Raw genomic sequence first — 19,492 nt, 5'->3', positions numbered from 1 at the left:
GCACGCGGAATCCAGCTGCACGAGGAACCTGCACGTGGAACCTGCATGCGAAATCCAGATTCACATGGAACCTGCACGCTGTGCGCTGTGTAAAGAGACACTTCCTTTGCTTTGTTTTAGACCTGCTGGCTGTTCATTTCATTGGGTGACCCCTGGCCTCACAAGGGCACCTGGAGGATGGGCCCTTTGGCGCTGATCAAGCTCACCCCTTATTTGTCCCGAAGCCCCTATTCCAGAGGGCTCGGAACAGGGCCCAGCTCACAGCGAAAATAACCTGTTTTAACTCCAGCTGAGCAGAGCTCCCGTCGAAAGAGCTCCGCCAGTCACAAACCCAGGCAGGCTGTGCTAATAGCCCAGCCCCTTTTAGCAGCTGTTCCCAAAGCAATTTGCAGACATTAATTAAACCCCAGCCCCTTCCCAGGGAGGGAGGTAAGCTCTCTCCCCATATTGCTTAGCTACATGAGGAACCTGCACGGTTTGACACCTTGTACGTGCAATTCACCACATAGTCCTCCGTTAGGGAGAGGGAAACTGAGGCACAGGGCAGCGACTCCTCCAAGATCACAAAGCGGCAGGGCCAGGAATAAAACCCACATGTTCTACACCGCCCGTTAGCACAGAGCTACTCAACACGCGGCCCGCGGGTGGAAGCCAAAACCAGAAAGTCGTCAGTAGAACGGTCTTCTGGGGAGATGTGTTTTCGTGGTTAAATTCCGGGACTGTCGTTGCTCATTAGAAGTGCTGTCGTGCGGGTGGAACTCGGGTAAATATTGCGTTTTAGTAATAGCAGAACTGACTTACATGGGGCCTGCGCGTTGTGTCCTCTTGCCCTAATCGTTGTATTCGTGCCCAGCAGTGTGAACGAAGCTATTTGCATGTCTATGCAACCACACTTAGGTTGCAGCCCTGGGTGTGTGCTGTGAGTATCACTGTGGCCCCTGGGGCTTCCAGAGTTGAATAGCCCTGTGCTAGAGTGTTCCCGCTCCCCAGAGCTGACCCCTGCCCTTGCTCTCACCATTGGAATCCCTCATCCCAGAGCTGGGAAGAGCTGCTCTCTAACCCCTGGAAAATGCCCCTTCCCGTGTCCGCTGTTGCTATCCCTCAGCTGTGCCCCCTGAGCCCGGCGTGGCGTCACTCCCATTGCTTCACTGTTCTGCAATCTCCGGCCCCTGTCGCTTTGTCCCGGCAGCAGGCAAATCCCCTAGAGGGGTCGGCTTCGTTCAGAAGCTCAGCCCTCAGTTCTGTGGGCAGCGCTTTCCCAGCAAAGCGACCAACGCCAGGCCCTATCCTCAGCAGAACTGGGATCAGATTTGCTCCCAAGTCCAGTCCCGCCCGAACCGGAAAGTCACCAGGGGGAGAAAGAAGGGCTGCTGGGTACAGATTGGCTGCCCCCAGGGTGCCTTTCCACGTCTGTTTGTCTTGAGCCACAGAGACATTCCAGGGCTGGCTGCAGAGGAAGGAAGGACATGTTCTGTTACGAGACCACCCCACCTCTCAACGGAGGGAGCGCCAGCTGGAGGAAGTAGCTTGTGGACGGAGCAAGGGGTGGTACTCAGGAGAGCTGTGTTCCGTTCCTGGCTCTGCCACAGGCTACCCGGGTGATCTTGGGTAAGTCTCTTAGCCTGGCTCCAAGGCGGCCCCATGAGCCAAGTCTGAAGAGTTCAGGAGCTCAGCACACACACACACACACACACGACAAAGGTCACATTCTCAAATGGGCCCCCAAAAAAACCCCAGATTTTCAAGCATGCTCAGCATGGGGTAAAATCTGGCCAGGTAGTTTAGTGTCTAAAAAGGAGCTGAGCTCTTGGGGAAAACTTGCCCCTTTATGTGTCTGGGACTGTTTTTATCTGTGAAATGGGAACAGTAAACTCATCTCTGGTTTGACTGCAATGCACTCCACTGCTTCTTGGACCCTACATCAGCCTCTCTTTCCAAAAATGAAACTCACCTGCGTTGCTACCAGCGTACCCTGTAAGCGCTTGGGTGGTGGCCCAGGAGAGATTCAAATGCTGCCCAGCTGATCAGTAGAGCACCCACAGTTGGTAGCATGTGTGTCTATTGGTGATGCACATATGCATGTGCCTTGGTGCACAGAACAAAACTTATTCTGCATATGGATGGAAAAAATTCCAGGGAACGTTGGTTGTTACCAAAGCCAGCACTGAGCACCAGACTTTGTTCGGAGTCAGCTCCAGGCCTCCCCCACCGCGAGAAGGGAGGCTGCAGACAGACGGGTGTGCCGAGCCGGGGTGGTTCCTTTGCGTGAGTGGCTGAGAGGAGACTGGTCCCCCCCATGCGCCCAGAAAAGACAGACACGCCCTTCCCACCGCGCAGGGTGAAAGAAACCCTTGGGCAGCCTCATCCGACGTGGGGCTGCCAACTAGGAGATGCGCCCCCCTCCGCCCTGCTCGCAGGGAGCCTCCCACCCAACATGCAGCGGCTGCGCACGGGGCACGAGGCTCGTGCAAGAAGGGCCACCCACATGCAGGCAACTCGACTTGGCGCGGAGCTGACAACGCGCCCACCGGTCATCCCTGCAGCACCAAGCACAACGCAGCTGCCCTTCCCGTTGGACCTCGAGGTGCTGCCACGTGACACCCCTGCACGCAAGGCCCCCCACTTCTGCGCCCGAAGGCTCCAGCCATCCCGTGCCAGCTCCTAATCCAGAGGCTTCCTGCCAGGGGAAGTTTACAGCAGTCTGCGCTCCGGTTTCCCAGGACATAAAATGCTGCATTATGAATAAGGTGGACAGTAAAAGGCATTTTACTGCGCACACAGACAGTCTGCGCCGTGCAATCAGAGGTCCATAAAACATTGAAGAGGGTTTGAGGGGGTTTTTCCCTTTAATTCAGAGATTTTAATAAAAAGAAAAAGTTCTGTAAAAGGCATTAAGAGATCAGCCTCCCCGTTTTTATAGGGGAGGATGGAAAGGGTTGTAGGGCTGCAAACAGAAGACTGGGGAGGGGGCTGCATGTATACAAAACTCTTACCACCAGACAGGGCTTCCAGTGAGGCTTGTGTTACCCGTGAAGCCGCGCTGGTAATCGTATCTAGTGTGTGTTTGTCCCAATTGCCAAAGCCCAGTAAGGCAGACCAGGTGGACTCTGCAGAATGCCCCAGGCTGGAATAGCAGGGGGCGGCAGGGAATGGAGGCGTAGCAGCACCCCCACGACAAACACTGTTCCAGCTCCGGTGGAGGGGGCTCTGGGTTCAGACTCCTGGCACCACACAGCTAGGAGAGGAGCCCGGAGCAGAGAAAGCAGGTCTGAGGGGGCTGCAGCTCAGGAATAAGGCGCAGGGCAGGGGACAGACCCTTCCTTCCATCCCCAATGGAAAAGCGGGAGGGTGCAAGAGACCTGGGATCTCAAACTGGGGCTCCCTGTGCCCATCCAGATTGGCGGGGCGGCGGCTGCCAACCCTGCAGCAAGCGTGCCCTGCGGTCCAGGCAACGTGTGAGCGGGGAGAGGAGGAACAGCCACCTCTGTCCCAGCTGGGAGCCAAAGGAGGCAGCTTTGGACACCTCCTTCGGGGCTGCTGCGAAGGGGCCAGCCCAGGCTGTGATCCAGCAGGGAGCCCGGCCCTGAGCCATGCTTATTGGTGGCTCCTTAACCCCTGACGGGTGCCTCTCACCCTCCTGGCAGGAAAAGGGCCCTCGATCGCAAATACCCCGACTCCACATCCTTGGGTTCTCCTGAAATAGACAACAGGTCTGCAAGGCCCCCCGAGCTACGACGGCTTGCGAAGGGGGAGCAGTCGTCGTTTTGGGGGAGAATGAGCAGCCCAGGACAAAGGGTGCAGGCTGCAGCTGCATGTCCTACATGGGCTGGAAGCGAGAGACACGGGTCTAAAGGCAGGTCAACGCCACAGGGAATGTGGGCCTAAGGAACACACCTCCAGGTGCGTGACTAGCACAGCCGGACTCCACAGACCTGAGGTCGAGTAGCCACAGAGTCTCCACTGCGGGCGGGGGTCGACGGGAGAAACTCTCCTTCTCACTTCCTTTATGCTTCCCGTTCTGGTGGAGAACCAGAGTTGATGAGCGAGCAATCGGTGGTTGATTTTGTGGGTCTTCACCAGACCCACTAAATCAACCTCCGGGGGATTGATTGCAGCTGCGCTGATCCCCCGGAGAATGCAGACAAGCCCTAAATGGGTAAGAAAGGCTTGTCCCAGCTCCTGGGAAGGAATCTCCCGCCTCTTTTGGGAATCTCCACAGGGATTTCAGAAGCTAGGTAAGAACCCAGGGCTCCTGCAGGGTTTGAACAGGGTTCAAGAAAGGGCTGGATACGTTCCTGGAGGATGGGGCCAGCAATACTTATTAGCCAGGCTGGGCAGGGAAGGTGTCGCTAGTCTCTGTTTGCCAGAAGCTGGGAATGGGCGACGGGGGAGGGATCATGTGATGATTCCGTTTTTCACTCCCTCTGGAGCACCCGGCATTGGCCACTGTGGGCCGACAGGACACTGGGCCGGACGGACCTTTGCTCTGACCCCGCCTGGCCGTTCTGATGTGCTTATGAAGACGACATCTACACTGCAATAAGAAACGTGGGGCATCCATTGACTCAGGCTGCGGGGCGAAAAATCGCAGCGGGGTCCTTCGGCCTCGGCCCAGGCTGTGAGACTCCCCCTGCCTCTTGCTGCGGCGGGGCCCTGCCCGAGCCTGCAGGTCTGCCCTGCTGTATTTAGCCCCGAGTGAGCGGCCCCGGGCCAGCCCCTCCCTGTGGGGTGAGGCGGGACCAGAGCAGAGTGGCTTTGAGCTGTCCCTTCCCCGCGGTTGGGGGGCGGCTGCGTTACTTGGACTCGTTGTGGGAGGAGCCCGAAGCTGCCATGTGCAGGTCTGGCTCTCCCTTCCCACGTGCCCTGAGTCCCAGGCGGGGTTTTCGGACCCGCTGCTCCGGCGGAGGATCCATGCCAAGACGCCGCTCAAAGGCCTGCGGTCAGGCTGCCTGCTCCCGGGCAGGTCGAGCGGGTGAGGTGCAACATGGCACGGTCACTCGGGGGCGGTACGAGGCAGGAGCTGCTTCTTGAGGCCCAGCTGGACAGATATTTCCTGTGCGCCATTTAACACCCCGCCCCGCTCGCAGCTCCTCTGCTCCGGCAGGCTCTCGGCGGCTCCCCCGGAGCAGGGAGACCTCTGCCGTCTCAGCTCTTTTAGACTCACCTCTTTAAAAAGGGTCTCTAGAGGGGGAAGCAATAAATCCAAGCCAAGTGGGGATTTTATGAGCATTTCATCACTATGAATATCCATGGCAGAAGAAACCCAATTAATTTTAACGACAGCAAGAATTATGAGGCCTTTCCTCCCTGCCATGCGGAGGGGACCAATGGCTGTCCTGGCTGTTTAGCCAGTATAACTCATCTCGATGGCAGGCAAGACTGACTGTTTTACGGTGGCCTGTGACGCTACAGGAGTCCCTGAAAGGGAACCACGCCCCATGAAGCTTGTCAAGATAAACAGGAGGTAGAAACACCTTCCGTGGGATTTAGAGGGTCCCATATCAAGTTCTGCCCACAAATGAGGGAGGTATGTAGACCTGTAAATTAACAGATGTGGTACAGTACAGGGCGCTCAAGATTAGGGGTTGGTAGGATCTATCAAATGTACTTCACCATTGGCTTCATGCAAGCAGCTCTTTGCAAGATGCCGTTAACAGCCGCTTAGAACAAGCACAGAGCAGAAGTAACAATCCCTGTGCTACAACCCAACTGTCCCATCCTCCGAGACCCAAATTTACTGGGAAAGTCTGGGATTTTCACACTTCATGCTGTACAACAGAAAAGGTGGAATTAGAATGCTGGGATTTGTCACACTGTCATTAAGGGGAAGCAATTAATCCCGCCTCATTTAATAGCTTCACATTCTTCTATTACCTCCCTCATTCTGCAACACATCCAGATCTTATAGTTCATAAGGAGAGTGGGGGGGGGGGGGGGTTAGTGATATATAAAGTAATGTATTAGGGAATATTTGAGAGGTAGAAAAGAAAAGAAAAGAAAAGAAAAGAAAAGAAAAGAAAAGAAAAGAAAAGAAAAGAAAAGAAAAGAAAAGAAAAGAAAAGAAAAGAAAAGAAAAGAAAATTTAGTTTTACTTTTACTTTTACTTTTTTACTTTTACTTTTAGTTTATAAATGCACTTTGCCAAGCTGGACTGATTCCCTGGCTGAGTAATGTTAAATTGTTGCACAAGATTAAACACAAAGCTAAGTTTTACTCAAGTTTTGATTTTTTTTAAACCAAAGCTGCAATTGAAGACAAAGAATGTGTTGGGTAGCTGACAGATACACAATCGCTTAGACAATACTTCCTCCCAGTGGCAGCACTGGGTTATGTACCCTCTTGCAATAGTTTCTCTGCTCCTCGAAGCTTTGCATGGATACAAAATCGGTATCCGCAGTCACACCCACATCGGTGGATATCTGCATCCACATCCTCAGGTGCAGATACTAGCAGATAGAAAGCAGTTCTCTGCAAATCTGCAGGGTTCTAGCTACAAAATTGGTATCAAAGCTGTATCTGCAAAAATGAGCCATGGATATCCGCGGATATGAAGCGGATAGCTGTGGATTTGTAGGGTTCTACTCATCCTCTTGGGAGAATATCCCACCTCTCAGAACAGAGAATCCGCATGCGAGGAGACTGGAATCTCTGCCGGGGGGGTCTGTTTGCACGGATGGATGCGAGCGTCACCCTGGGAAGCTGCGTTTGTCCGTGGAGCGCAAACCTCTGCAGATTCCGTTTGCTTGCTGGGGAAAGCGGAACTGAACGTTACAGGGAAACTTTCTAAGAGGATTCAATGCCTGCATCGCAGCATTTGGGAAGCGGGCTGCCCTGCTGGCGCTAAGAGGCCTGGGAGGAATGGGGACACCCCAAAGCTACACTGCAGGTTTTCAGTTGACAGCCCTCCCCCAGGGCTGGCCCTACCATGAGGCAAACTGAGGCGGCCACCTCAGGTGCCAGACTGTGCGGGGGGGCCACTAGGAAATTGTGTCTGCTGCTGGATGCCCAGAGACGGTGGAGTGCTGTGCTGGAGGAAGGAGGGCACAAGAGACCTTTCAAAGTTTTGGCCCAAGCGAGGAGCCATGGGGGCGTCATCTGAGCTCCCCGCCTCAGATGCCAAAATGTGGGCCAGCCCTGCCTTCTCCCCTCCTCAGCTGGGTCTCCCCTGCCTGCTGGTACCCAACTGTGCCAGAGCTTCTCCTCCGGCACCCATTTCTGCAGTATATGCGCACCTTCCACTAGCACGTGTGACTAACCCGTCACGTGCCTGTCCCCGCCTCCTCTCCCAGGGAGCAAGGAGCGGAGCAGCAAGGGCAGTGGAGTGTTCTGGGTTGGATTTATTAACGTGGCTGCATGTCTATCACAGAGAAGGCAGGTCAAAGACCTGCATCCTGCCCTTGGAGCGGACGATGGGGAGGTTTCCGATGGTCCTTTGTGCCTGGGAAGTTTAGCACAGGCCCAAAGCAAGTTCTGGGAGCTTTGCTGGACAGCTGGGAGTTCCTTTGTGGCAGAGGAATGAAGCTGGCCGCATGATCTTCATCCCAGAGCTCTTTCAGGTCCCCTGAACCGAGGCCAAGAAGCGTCTTTGGAGATACCTGCCTCGCTAGCCATGTCGCCGCTAATCTTTCCCATCCACGTGCGGAATAATGTGTACGTGCATCAAGGCATGTGCAAAGGTGCACCCCCTGAAGAAACAAAATACCTACCCGTGGGCACTTTGTGAATCCGCTGGGTGGCACTGGACTCTCTCCTAAGCGGCTGCACAGGCGCCCGGCTGACAGGGAACAGTGCTCGCTGTCCTACAGGCGGCCAGCGTAGGGTGCAGAGGGTGGACGCCATGCGCTGCCAGTGGTCCCTGCAGCTGTGCCACAGCATTTCCAGGGGTGCTGCGTCGCTCTGGGCCTGCGGAGAGGTCCCAAAGGCAGATCTAACCAGGCTGGGCGGGTCTCCTAGCCCTCTGGAGCTGGGAGGAAAGGTTACTCGTGGGTCCTGCGGGGTGAAAGCCGCGAGGAAGCTGGCAGCGCTGCGAGGCTCCGCACTCAATGACCTGTTGTTATTATGCACCCTCAGCCCAAGGAAACTATGGGGGCCAACTCTTCCCAGTGCTTTCTCCTGCTTGCCAGCCTGGTTTCAGCATCAGCTGGGGTCTCTACCACCTAGGGCCCGATGGGGTTTGACCCACCAGCTTCCCACACTCCGCACAGACTGTGTAGTCATGGTCCTAACCCTCACTCTCAGCTCTTACCAAGTCCACCTCGTCCTTGCCTAGGATGGGCTGGATCTAGGTCAGACCCTGCATGGATGGGCGCTGTCTACAAACGAACCTGGACAGACCGACACGCCAGACTCACCCCAGCAGCCTCTCTGCCCTCACCCTAAATGTAATCAAATTTGTGCACCAAAACCTTTTGCAGAGGGGTCTGAAAAGATCCACTCCGTGCGCAGCGGCAGTCAAAAAAGCAAGCAGAATGTTCGGAATCATTCAAAAAGGGATGGAGAATACGACAGGGACTATCTCATTGCCTCTGTATAAAACCATGGGACGCCCCCATCTTGAATCCTGAGTACAGATGTGGTCGCCTCATCTCAAAAAACATCTCTTGGCATTGGAAAAGGTTCAGAAAAGGGCAACAAAAACGACGAGGGGTTTGGAACGGGTCCCATAGGAAGAGAGATTAAAAAGACGGGGACTTTTCAGTTTAGAAAAGAGGAGACTAAGGGAGGATAGGATAGATGTCTATTAAATTATGACGGGTGTGGAAAAAGTGAATAAGGAAAAGTTATTTACTAGAACTAGGGGTCACCAAATGAAATGAATAGGCAGCAGGTTTAAAACAAACCAAAGGAAGTTTTTCTTCACTCAGCGCACAGGTAACCTGTGGAACTCCTCGCCAGAGGAGGAGGTGAAGGCTAGGACTTTAACAGGGTTCAAAAAAGAGCTAGAGAGATTCATGGAGGTTAGGTCCATCAGTGGCTATTAGCCAGGCTGGGTAGGGATGGTGTCCCTGGCCTCTGTTTGTCTGGAAATGGGTGACAGGGGAGGGATCACGTGAGGATTCCCTATTCTGTTCCCTCCCTCTGGGGCACCTGGTTTTGGTCACTGTGGGCAGACAGGACACTGGGCCAGATGGACCTTTGGTCTGACCCCATCCGGCCAGTCTTGTGTTCTTATGTTATGTGCTAGTCTGTAACTTTAAAAACAAGCACCTTAGGGTATGTCTACACTAGCCCCCTAGTTCGAACTCTGGTACCCCAACTGCCTGTCAAAAAGCTCAGCTCGGAGCCCCTCTCGCACTCCACACCCCTTAATCTGAGACCACAGCCTGCACCCCAACCCTCTGCCCCAGCCTGGTGAAAGTGGGGGAGGGAGGGAGCATGGAGTGAGCAGGGGCGGGCCTCGGAGAAGGGGCACAAAGGCTGCAGGGCCAGGGTATTTGGGTCTGAGGTAGATCTTGGATTGCACTTAAAACTCAAGAAGTGATTTAGTGCTTCAAAAGGTTGGACTCCCCCGCTCTACAGCAATGAAGGGTCTCAAATGCCCCCTAGGCAGGAACAGGTTTCGCCTCGCAACACCCCAGAGCAGCGGTAATTATTCTCGCCATTTTACGCATGGGGAAACTAAGGCACAGAGTGGCACAGTGGCTGGCCCTCCAATGTAACACGTCATTGTAACCATCCGTCCTTGTTTCCCGCTCGTTGCCTCCCGTGTCGGTGCCTAGCGCAGGCTCTTCGGGACAGTGTCTCACTCGGGGTCTATCCGGCACCGTGCCCCACGGAGCCCTGGCTTTGGTTAGAGGCTCTAACTGCTACTGGGACACACATAAATAACTGAATAGCACAGGGCCATAATGCGCCCCCCTCTGCCCCCCAGCAACACCGTGACTTGGGGGGGGGGATTCCGCCCCGTGTTGTGCAGATAACAAGTGCGGTGCCGTTTTGCCAGCAGAGCGGTGTGTGCGCAGCGGGGGCGGGAAAACGCAGCACTAGCTGGGTCCTTAAAAACCCTGGTTTAAGCAGAAAATAAGTTTATGAAAGAAGAAGAAAGTGAGCCAGTAAGCGAGAGTCCTGCTTCTCCGCTCCCCGCTAACCGCCCTGCGGCTCTGGGCCACTGCCTGTCAGGAGCACAGAACCATTCGTGTACAACTGATGTCTCCAAGGGATGGTAGGGCAGTGACCCACATATCTTCTGCCAAGCTGCCTTGGTGTTGGAATGAGAGGAATTCATTACCCTGCACCCCCAGAGGGGCTATTCTCACTGGAGGAATCTGCAGGCGCTGGCGTACCCTGAAGGGGATTAGATTATCTGCTAAAACGCTGAAACCTGAGACAGCCTCAGAGTGCAGACGGGCCCTGTGCGTTCAGCTCCAGCGTGCAGGAGGCTCTTGTTGAAAGCAGTGGGGCTGGTGAAAAAAGGGGGGGCCATTCCGGATTGCAAGTCCGTCACCTCCTCGGCCATGAGCCAATGCTCACCAAAGCCAAGGGGGGGGGCGGGGCTCTCCATGGCAGCCATGAGGCTGTAGGTGCTGAGAACTTGCTGCAAAACTAGCCCCTGGTGCCTCCACTGCGGTAAAGAAACGACCACTGTAATGCAGATAAAGGGGATTCTCTGGACAGCTAGACCCTATAGTGTTCTGACTCCCAGACTCGCACAGCCCCTGCTGCCCAGTGCCCCCCTACTCGGGGTCGCTCATCCTGGCCTGGACCACCCAGCGAAGGCAACCGCGTGATTCTGGGAGGCATTAACAGGTGTGTTGTGAGCAAGACACGAGAAGTCGTTCTTCCGCTCTGCTCTGCGCTGGTCAGGCCTCAGTTGGAGTCTTGTGTCCAGTTCTGGGCACCGCATTTCAAGAAAGGTGGAGAAATTGGAGAGGGTCCAGAGAAGAGCAACCAGAATGATGAAAGGTCTAGAGAACATGAGCTATGAAGGAAGGCTGAAGGAATTGGGCTTGTTTAGTTTAGAAAAGAGAAGACTGAGGGGGGACATGAGAGCAGTTTTCAGGTATCTAAAAGGGTGTCATAAGGAGAAGGGAGAAAACTTGTTCATCTTGGCCTCTGAGGACAGGACAAGAAGCAAGGGGCTTAAACTGCAGCAAGGGAGGTTGAGGTTGGACATTAGGAAAAAGTTCCTGACTGTCAGGGCGGTTAAACACTGGAATAAATTGCCCAGGGAGGTTGTGGAATCCCCATCACTGGAGATATGTAAGAGCAGGTTAGATAAATGTCTATCAGGGATGGTCTAGACAGTGCTTGGTCCTGCCGGGAGGGCAGGCCTGGACTCGATGACCTCTTGAGGTCCCTTCCAGTCCTAGTGTTCTATGATTCTATCCCTGGCTAGGAGGGCCCATCGCTGTAGTTTCACAGGCCTGGGTTGCCCAGCACAAGAGCCTCGTGAGTACAGCCCCTCCGAGCAGGGGTGCCAATGGCAAACCCACGCGGGACGTGAATTTCCAGGCAATCCGAGGAGCCATGTGGATTTTAGATGAGCAGCCACGTGCACAGGAGTAAGCAGCATGAGATGAAACATGAAGAGCCCTCCCCCTGCCAGTCACTACCTAGAGCCGCTTGCACATGTGAAAGCTACGAACCGCCTCTTCTTCACCAGGATTTTACCAGGTGCTGGCTAATGTGAGTTAAGAACACGCCTGCTTTCCTAATGAAGCTGGACCCCTTAATCCCCTTGTGCCTCAATTTACCCTCTGTAAAATGGGAATAATCACCCCCTTTGAGGGGTATTCTTACCTGTCTAGATGGTAACGCCTGTGGAGCAGGGACTCTGCCTGTCCGTGCCACGGCGAGCCAGTGCCCCTTCCCCTCTGTTCTCCACTAAGTTAGGGCCACTACCACAACATAAACAACAGTGACCCTGCGAGCTGCTAAGTATTCTGGGGTCAGGACCATTGTTCCCTCTAATTTTGTTTCCATCCATGTGTGGAATCAATTTTGTTCTGTGCACCAAGGCATGTGTGGATGTGCACCACAAAGAGAAAGACATGCTGGGTGCTCTGCTAATCAGCTGGGTGGCATTTAAATCTCTCCCAGGTGGGCACCCAAGCGCTCAGCTTACAGGGAACGCTGGTCTGGATGCTCCACATCAGGCCCCCAAAGCATTCCAGGCACACACCCCCTAAGTGCAGCCACACGCCAGCAGCCCAGCTGCGTGGGTCTGTTTTAACTGCTCCTGTGTTTACAGCCATCTCCCCCCCTGCCCACAGCTGCCAGCTTCTCTCTCAATCATGTCAAACAAATCCAGAGAAAAACATGTTTGACTGCATCAAAGTTCAAGCCTCCACCTGGCTTCACCCCCAGTACGGGCCCTTTAAAGCAGCAAAGATGTAAACTCCCCCAGGTCTTCATTATGTCTTACAGGCCCAACATTATATCAGATTATGGAATCATTAAACAAAAAATTGTACTCCTCTATGTCCAGAGGGGCCTCTAGTTACCTTGTCTAAATATAACAGCATCATTTTTAACCAAGAAGCTAGTACGGTCCCTGGGGCCTTCATTATATTTCATGGACCTCGGCTGGAATCTCTTCCCTCACTCTTTGCTCCAGAATTCATTTGGTGCCTGTGTCAAGGCCAAGCTGAATAAGCCTCCAAACGGTCCCCTTCCCGCCCTCCCCCCCCACGCACGTGCACACCCCTCCCCCCCCAGGCTCTGCAAGGTACCTCCTTGCACACTCACTAATCAGAGATGACCGCACCTGGGTTAGAGGGCTAATGGGGAAAACGAAGGGTAAGGGGCACAGGTTTGCGTGAGGTGTTGCCAAGCTGGAACAAAAGCCTGAAAAAAGAGCAGATGAAGAGAGAAAGAATGGCGGGGAGGGGAGGAAATCAGACCTAGGTAGAGGCCCAATTATTTTAATTGCACGTAGGTGCCGTGGAGGGCTTTAGTGATGCATTGCGCATCATTGTTTACTGCTCCGAGCAGAACCAATTATGTTTGAACACCGAGGGTCCGAGAGACAGCAAATAAACACGCAGGCGTGAGTTAGAATTCACTGTATGTACGTTTGCACCCATCTGTCAGAGAGCAGTCAGCCATGGACTTCGGGGGTGAGCGATTAAAAGGGAGATTCCTCCCCCCTTCTTAGCACTTCCCAGCACTGGATTTATCGGAGGGGGGTGGGGGGAGACCAGGCGCAGCTCACCTGTCAAAGGTAACAAGACAAAGACAAAGGGGAAATAGATCCAGCCGTTTGGAAGGGGGAATAGATATATTGTTTCTTGCGGGGTTTTGACATGATATGTCAAGCCTGGTGGTGCATGCGTTCCTTGCTTTACAGTAAATAACTGTCAGCAATTAGAACGTGTGTGTGTTTAGAGAGGGGTGTCTGGCTTGCTCAGGAGTGTCAATCAGGGAGAGACAGAGGCAGCGAGATCCGGGCCAGGAGGACTGCACCCCGGCAGCTGCCTTTGGACGGCAGTCCTACCGGGGCCCTGCCTGGTGCTCGGTCTGCGCTCGCAGGGTCTGAGGAGCAGAAATTGGCTCTATTATACCACAGGCCCCAACCGAGAGCAGAGCCTTTGGGTTGTACAGACACGGTCCCAGCCCAGGAAAGCAGACAAGAGAGAAAGGGGAAACAGGCAGCGAGATGTGCTATGCTCACACAACCCAGGCTCCTGAATCCCGGCCCAGTGCTCTATCCATTAGGCCACACTGCCTCATTTAGTTAATGGATGGAAACAATTCAATCATCGACTGGCAATATTATTCACCCATTGCTAGAGCATGGATACTACAGAGCCAAAGGCCATAAACAGGTACCATGCTACATAGACTATTATTAATTACTTGTATCATGGTAATGCCTAGCTGAGAGCAGGACCCAATTACCTCACTATGGGAACTAGAGGGGGGCCAGGTGATATGGGTTTAATTCCCAACTCTGCCACTGATCTGCCAGGTGACCTTGGGCAAGTCACTTCCCCTGCCCTCTTTGTCTGTCTTGTCTACTCTGTCAGTCCGCTCTTTGGAACAGAGACCATCTCTTATTGTGTATCCGCGCAGAACTGAGCGCCCCTTGGGTAGCGCCAAACGGGCTATGGTTTTCAAGGGTATCCAAGGGAGTTGGGTGCCAAACAGCCACTAATTTCAATGGAAGTTGGGAATCTCACTGCCTTAGTTTAGCCACAGTTACATACACGTCGTACACAAGGCCAAGGCTGTCTAGGAGTTTACACTCCAGGCCAGCATTGGGCAACCTGGGCTAGGGACTGGCCTCCATCATCTCAATGGGCCTCAAGATTGTCGGAACCAAGACGGCCTCCCGGGACAGGGCAGCGTTGCTGACGGCACGTGCGTCCGTCGAATGGGCGGTGCCAAGGGGACTGGAGCAGTGCTGGGACTGGCTGCAGAGGGAGCACGTGGCTCCCACAAGTTGTGTGCCATCGGCACGCCCCTCCCCGCTCGGGCCCTGGCTTTCCGTGCCCGTCACTTCTGTAACACCGGTCGGAAAGAACCGCGGTGGGCAGAAACCAGCGGACTCTGGCAACCCTGCACGTGGGCAACGGGAACAAAATGACTCGTGGGCCACGCACCCCCTTGGTCCTCATGCAGCCATGGACCCCGGGTTGCCCATTGCTGCTGCAGGCAGACAAGACGGATAAAGGGATGGGAGGATGGATCATTACACCCATTTTACAGAAGTAGGGACTTGGCAAAGGTCACGCCTCTCTGGCAGAGCCAGGCACTGGACACTTGACTCTCCGACCAGGGTCCTAGACACGCCACCACCCTGCCTGTTATAGATCTTAACTCAGCACATCACACACCGGCCGGCATCGGCCCCTGGCGCAGAACTGTCCAGCCTGCGGAACCGAGCCGGGCCTCCCGCATCCCTCCCTGCCCAGTAGCCAGGGGAATGTTCCAGCACTTCCGCCTCTCGCTCCGCAAGTCGGCTGACTCTAACGACCTTTGCGCTGCGCTGCTCAGAAAGCAGGCCTACCTCGGCGGCTGCCGACAACCTGCTGTGCAGCACATCAGCCTCTGGGGGCTTGTCGCCAGGCTTTTCTAAGGCAAACTTCACAGGCTCATTACAGCACCGCCTCCGGAGCTGGGCCACCAGAGACCCCGGCATCGGGGAGCCCCAGACTCTGGTTCCTATGGCGACCGCGAGGTTGCTGATGTCGCCGCCTCCGGCTGTACTTTTGGTACTTACAGATCAAACAGCCGGGGCAAATGGCGCGGTGCAGAAATGCACAGAGCGCAGGAAATGTAATGACTTGAATTAACAACACAAGAGCCAGCGCCTCGCCTCCACTGCCTTTGGGAAGAGACACCAACTTTGCCTTGTCAGGTTCAAACTTTAAATCCTTTTCTTCCCACCCCCGTCTCCACCTTGGAAATGGCTCTGTGGGCTCAGACTCGGCCAACGGAGCAGAGCGCGCCCAGGCCCTGAGCGCACCAGGGCCGCCCAGAGGGGTGGGCAAATGGGGCAATTTGCCCCAGGACGTGGGGCTCACCCCCATGAGAATGTCTGAAGTCTGAGATCTGAGGCCAGGAAGGGGCCCCCCGAAATTGCTTTGCTCCAGGCCCCCTGAATCCTCTGGGCGGCCCTGGAGTGCACACAGGAAGGATAGTGGCCACCCATCCGATCAGCTCCCCGTGCTCACAGCCCTGCCCTGCAGAGATGGAAGCCGCTTGCCCACGGTCGCCAGGCTCAGGTCTGCATCACTGGGGTCAATTCACAGCCCGAGCCACGTGGTTAAGCCCCTCCCGCCGTGTAGACGCAGCGGGGCTGACGAGAGAATTGTTCCATTTAGCGACTGCCGTGTGCAAAGATAGACGGGCTGCAGCCATGGGAAGACCCCTTCCGGCCACGCTACAGCGCCACCGCCGACGCGGTTAGCAAACCCGGAGTCCTGCGCCCCAACTCCCCCAACTCAACCACTCGCCCGTGCTCCTTCCCAAAGTCGGGAGCAGGAGTCGCTTCCTCATCTTACCCGCTGGGAGGTGGATTCCTGACTGCACAGGAGTAGGAGCCCCAGGCTTTCTTGTGGTGTAACGTCCCAGAAGGGGTGGCCGGGTTAGTCTGTTTCAGCAAAAACCACGGGGAGTCGGGTGGCACTTTCCAGACTAACAATTGTGTAAGCGTATCAGGGCACCCCACTTCCCCCCATGCTGCCGAGCAAGGACCGCAGAGGAGGAAGGGCTGCGGAGACGGGCGGGCGACGTCCGTGCTAATTCAGCCAGAGTGGGCGTGACGCCCACAGTGCTGAGAAGGGGACAGCACCTGACCCGGTGCTCCGGGGAGCCTGGAAAACCCAGGGCCTGGAACACTCCTCTCCCCAAGGCAGCTGCAGGTCCCAGGAGTCAGGAGCCTCATTGCATGGCTCTGCCCAGCACACAGAGCAGTTGGCTGGTTTATGAAAACACTCAGGCAAAAAAATACGCAAATGAGGGGCTCATTTGCATGAGTTGTGATCTCATTTGCATATTTTCTGCCGATCTGTTTTGGCACTAGGGGGTTTTGCGCAAAAACAATCAGTGTGGATGTTTCCTTTTTGCGCAAAAACCCCTTTTTGCGCAAGATCAGTTCACCTCCTTTTGGGGGGCATCCGGGTCTTACAGAAAAAGGGGTTTTTGCACAAAAAGGAAACGTCCACACTGCTTGTTTTTGCGCAAAAACCCCTAGCGCCAAAACAGATCGGCAGAAAATATGCAAATGAGATCACAACTCATGTAAATGAGTCCCTCATTTGCATATTTATTTGCTGAGAAAACTCGCAGTGTAGACGTAGCCTCAAACTGCAGACCAGAACATCTCCAACCCTTTAACACACACAGTCCCAGCCAGCTAATCCTCCAGAAGGAAATATACATGGAAGCCTCTTAGCCCAGAGACACATGCATCCCACCCACCCCCACTTCCAGACTGGCCACGGGACGGTTCGCTAACAGCGTCTGTGGGCAGTTTCTCGATATTCCTGTGGCTGGATTGCTCAGATCATTTGGGCTATTAGCAGAAGCAACTGCCACCTGCCAAGACTCAATCCCTGCATCAGGTTTAACAGAAAATCACTCTGCCTTGAAGAGTCTAGACCGGAGATTGTTATAAAATATAGATTCGTTGTGAAAACCGTTGCAGCTCGACCACACAAAAAGCAAGCCACTTCCTAGCCTTCCCCTCCCCCCTAAAAGAGCTGAAGAGGAAGTTACTCACCTTGTGCAGTAACGACGGTTCTTCGAGATGTGTGTCCCCGTGGGTGCTCCACGGTCGGTGTCGGGCTCGTCACGGTGCCAGGATGAGCCCGACCCCTACAGTGGAACACCCACGGGGACACGACTCAAAGAAGAACCTCAGCTATCTCAAGGGATGAAAGGCAAATCTCTCCTTGCCCTTTCCACAGACTATACCAGTTCTGGCTTAAAATCCAGAAGAAACATGCCTTGCTCTAGACCATGGGTTCCCAAACTGGGGGACGTGAAGAAATTCCAGGGGGGGTGCAAGGTAACCCAGCTCTCCCCTCCCCTCCCCCAGTCAGTCCTCCCTGCAAATAGTTTTGCTGCTATTTTTGTTTTTCGGCTCCAGTCAGTTCCTTTTCTTGTGTTTTTTGCTCAACAAGTTTGCTGCTATTTGGGGAGGGGGGAGCATAAGGGTTTCTCAAAAATCAAAAAGGGGGCGTGGTGCCAAAAAGTTTGGGAACCACTGTGAGTCTATACGGACACACCATGCCCGCATAAGCACATCACATTCCTCTCTGGCTCGTGAGCAGCGGGGGGCGGGTGAGATCTGGAGTTCATGCTGGAAACCAGCCAGTTCCAGCAGGCGTGGTCCCAGCTTTCCTAGCTGGCCACGAGGGAAAGGGTGGCTCCAGTTCGGCCCTGCACGTCTCCTGCAGCACGGGATGCACCCAGTGCCGCTGGGAGAGCGTCTCCCAGCCAGGCAAATCGAGGCGCTAGCTCTGCTCAGGCTAGTGCACCCCAGACAGCCGCATGGACAGCGGAACATGGGCGGCAGCTTGAGCTCGCTTCCCAGCCTTGGACCCAGGTGGCTGGACCAGTCTTCCAAGGCTGGGGGGGCACGCTTTCAGCTGCCATGCAGACCGACTTGCAGGGGTTCCCTCCGCCGCAGCCCCAGCAGCTCCTGAACAGGCAGGGCTCGGGGGCTGACAGCCTGCAAGGTTACTTCCCGACGCTTGGAAAGCTCCGAACCACTAAGCATAGTCCACACCGCTCAGCCAGCAGCTGCCCTCCCCTTTGCCAGTGACACAGGAAAAACGATGATTCACTCTTCCAACAATGGCCTTCCAAATGGCTTTGCAAATCCCTAGCCGGGAACCCCTCAATGCCCCAGAGGTGCAGGGGCGGGCTCTCTTCGATCGATGGGGAAACGGCCGCACAGAGAGGTCACGAAACTTGCCCAGCAAGTGAGCAGCAGCGAGACATGAAAAGAACATCAGGGACCCCTGGCTCTGTCCACGTCACCACTTCGGTCAGAATAGGTCGTGCAGGGGTGTAAATAGCCACCCCCCCCAGGGACGTAAGTCACACCGGCCGACGCGCGGCTGTGGACAGCGCTGTGCTGGCAGGAGAAGCTACCACCGCTCATGGGGCTGGAGAAGGGAGTCAAGGGGGAAGCTCTCTCCCGTTGGTGTAAAAAGCACTAGTCAGAGGACTCACCCCACCCCTCCCGAGAATCTGGCAGGGACTGGCAGCTGCGGGGCGGATTCCCTCACACCGATGGCCAGGATGCCCCTTTCGGCCACTCCCAGCCGGTGGGATCACTCCGATGCAAGGCCTCTGAGGGAGAAAAGGGGAAGCCCACCCCAGTGGACGCTGTCCGAACCCAGAGGGAGACAACTCCCTTGAAAAGCTCCGAGGAGCTGGCGGGAGGCGCCCGGTGGCTTCTTAGCACCAGGTGATTGTAGAGGGTTGTACAGGGCAGAATTGAGGGGCATCGGGGCTGTGGATCCGAGGGGCACTGGCAAAGCCACGTGTGTAGGGGCAGCCCAGGCCTGGAGCTGGAGGGATTGGCAGGCTGAGACTGGGATCTTTGCAAAGCTTGGGGGGAGATGAAGAGAACCCGGGACTGGGTAGAGCAAGGGCAAGGCTGGGGGTTGGGACTGAGGGGGCTACAGCAAGGCAGGGCTTCCCACCAGGCCGGAGAGGCTTCCCGCCCGCGTCAGGTCTGCTGCGAATGAGCCCCACCCACCCTGCCTTTGGAGTCGCTAAATTTGCCCACGCATGCAAGAGAAAAAAGCCAGGCCAGTTGCCGTGCTGGGATCCGTCCCGCCTCCCCTCCGCTGGTGGATTTGCATCTCTTTTGGGGGCAGCTCCTGTTTCCAACACAGAAAGGGCCCTCTGTGCAGGCCCTTTCCCCCCCTTCCCAGCAATTGTTATGTTAAAATCCCCAGGACACATTTCTGCAAAGAATTAAACGAGGGCGAGGAAGAGATTGTTTTCATCCGTGTCTCGCTAAGTCTCTGACCTTGAGCGTGAATAGAAAACAAGAAAAAAGGGACTTTATGCTAATATCACTCACTAA

General features: G+C 55.0%; 1 long non-coding RNA gene across 1 annotated transcript in view; it reads right to left on the bottom strand.

Moving 5' to 3' along the window:
• Positions 1-19,492, bottom strand: part of LOC142818993 (uncharacterized) — a 40,276-nt gene that overhangs the window by 12,875 nt on the left and 7,909 nt on the right. The gene's annotated exons all lie outside the window — the stretch shown is intronic.

This window comes from Pelodiscus sinensis, chromosome 19 (genome assembly GCF_049634645.1).
Source record: "Pelodiscus sinensis isolate JC-2024 chromosome 19, ASM4963464v1, whole genome shotgun sequence".
NCBI classification, from domain to species: domain Eukaryota; kingdom Metazoa; phylum Chordata; order Testudines; family Trionychidae; genus Pelodiscus; species Pelodiscus sinensis.
This window is presented reverse-complemented; position numbering and strand designations above follow the sequence as displayed.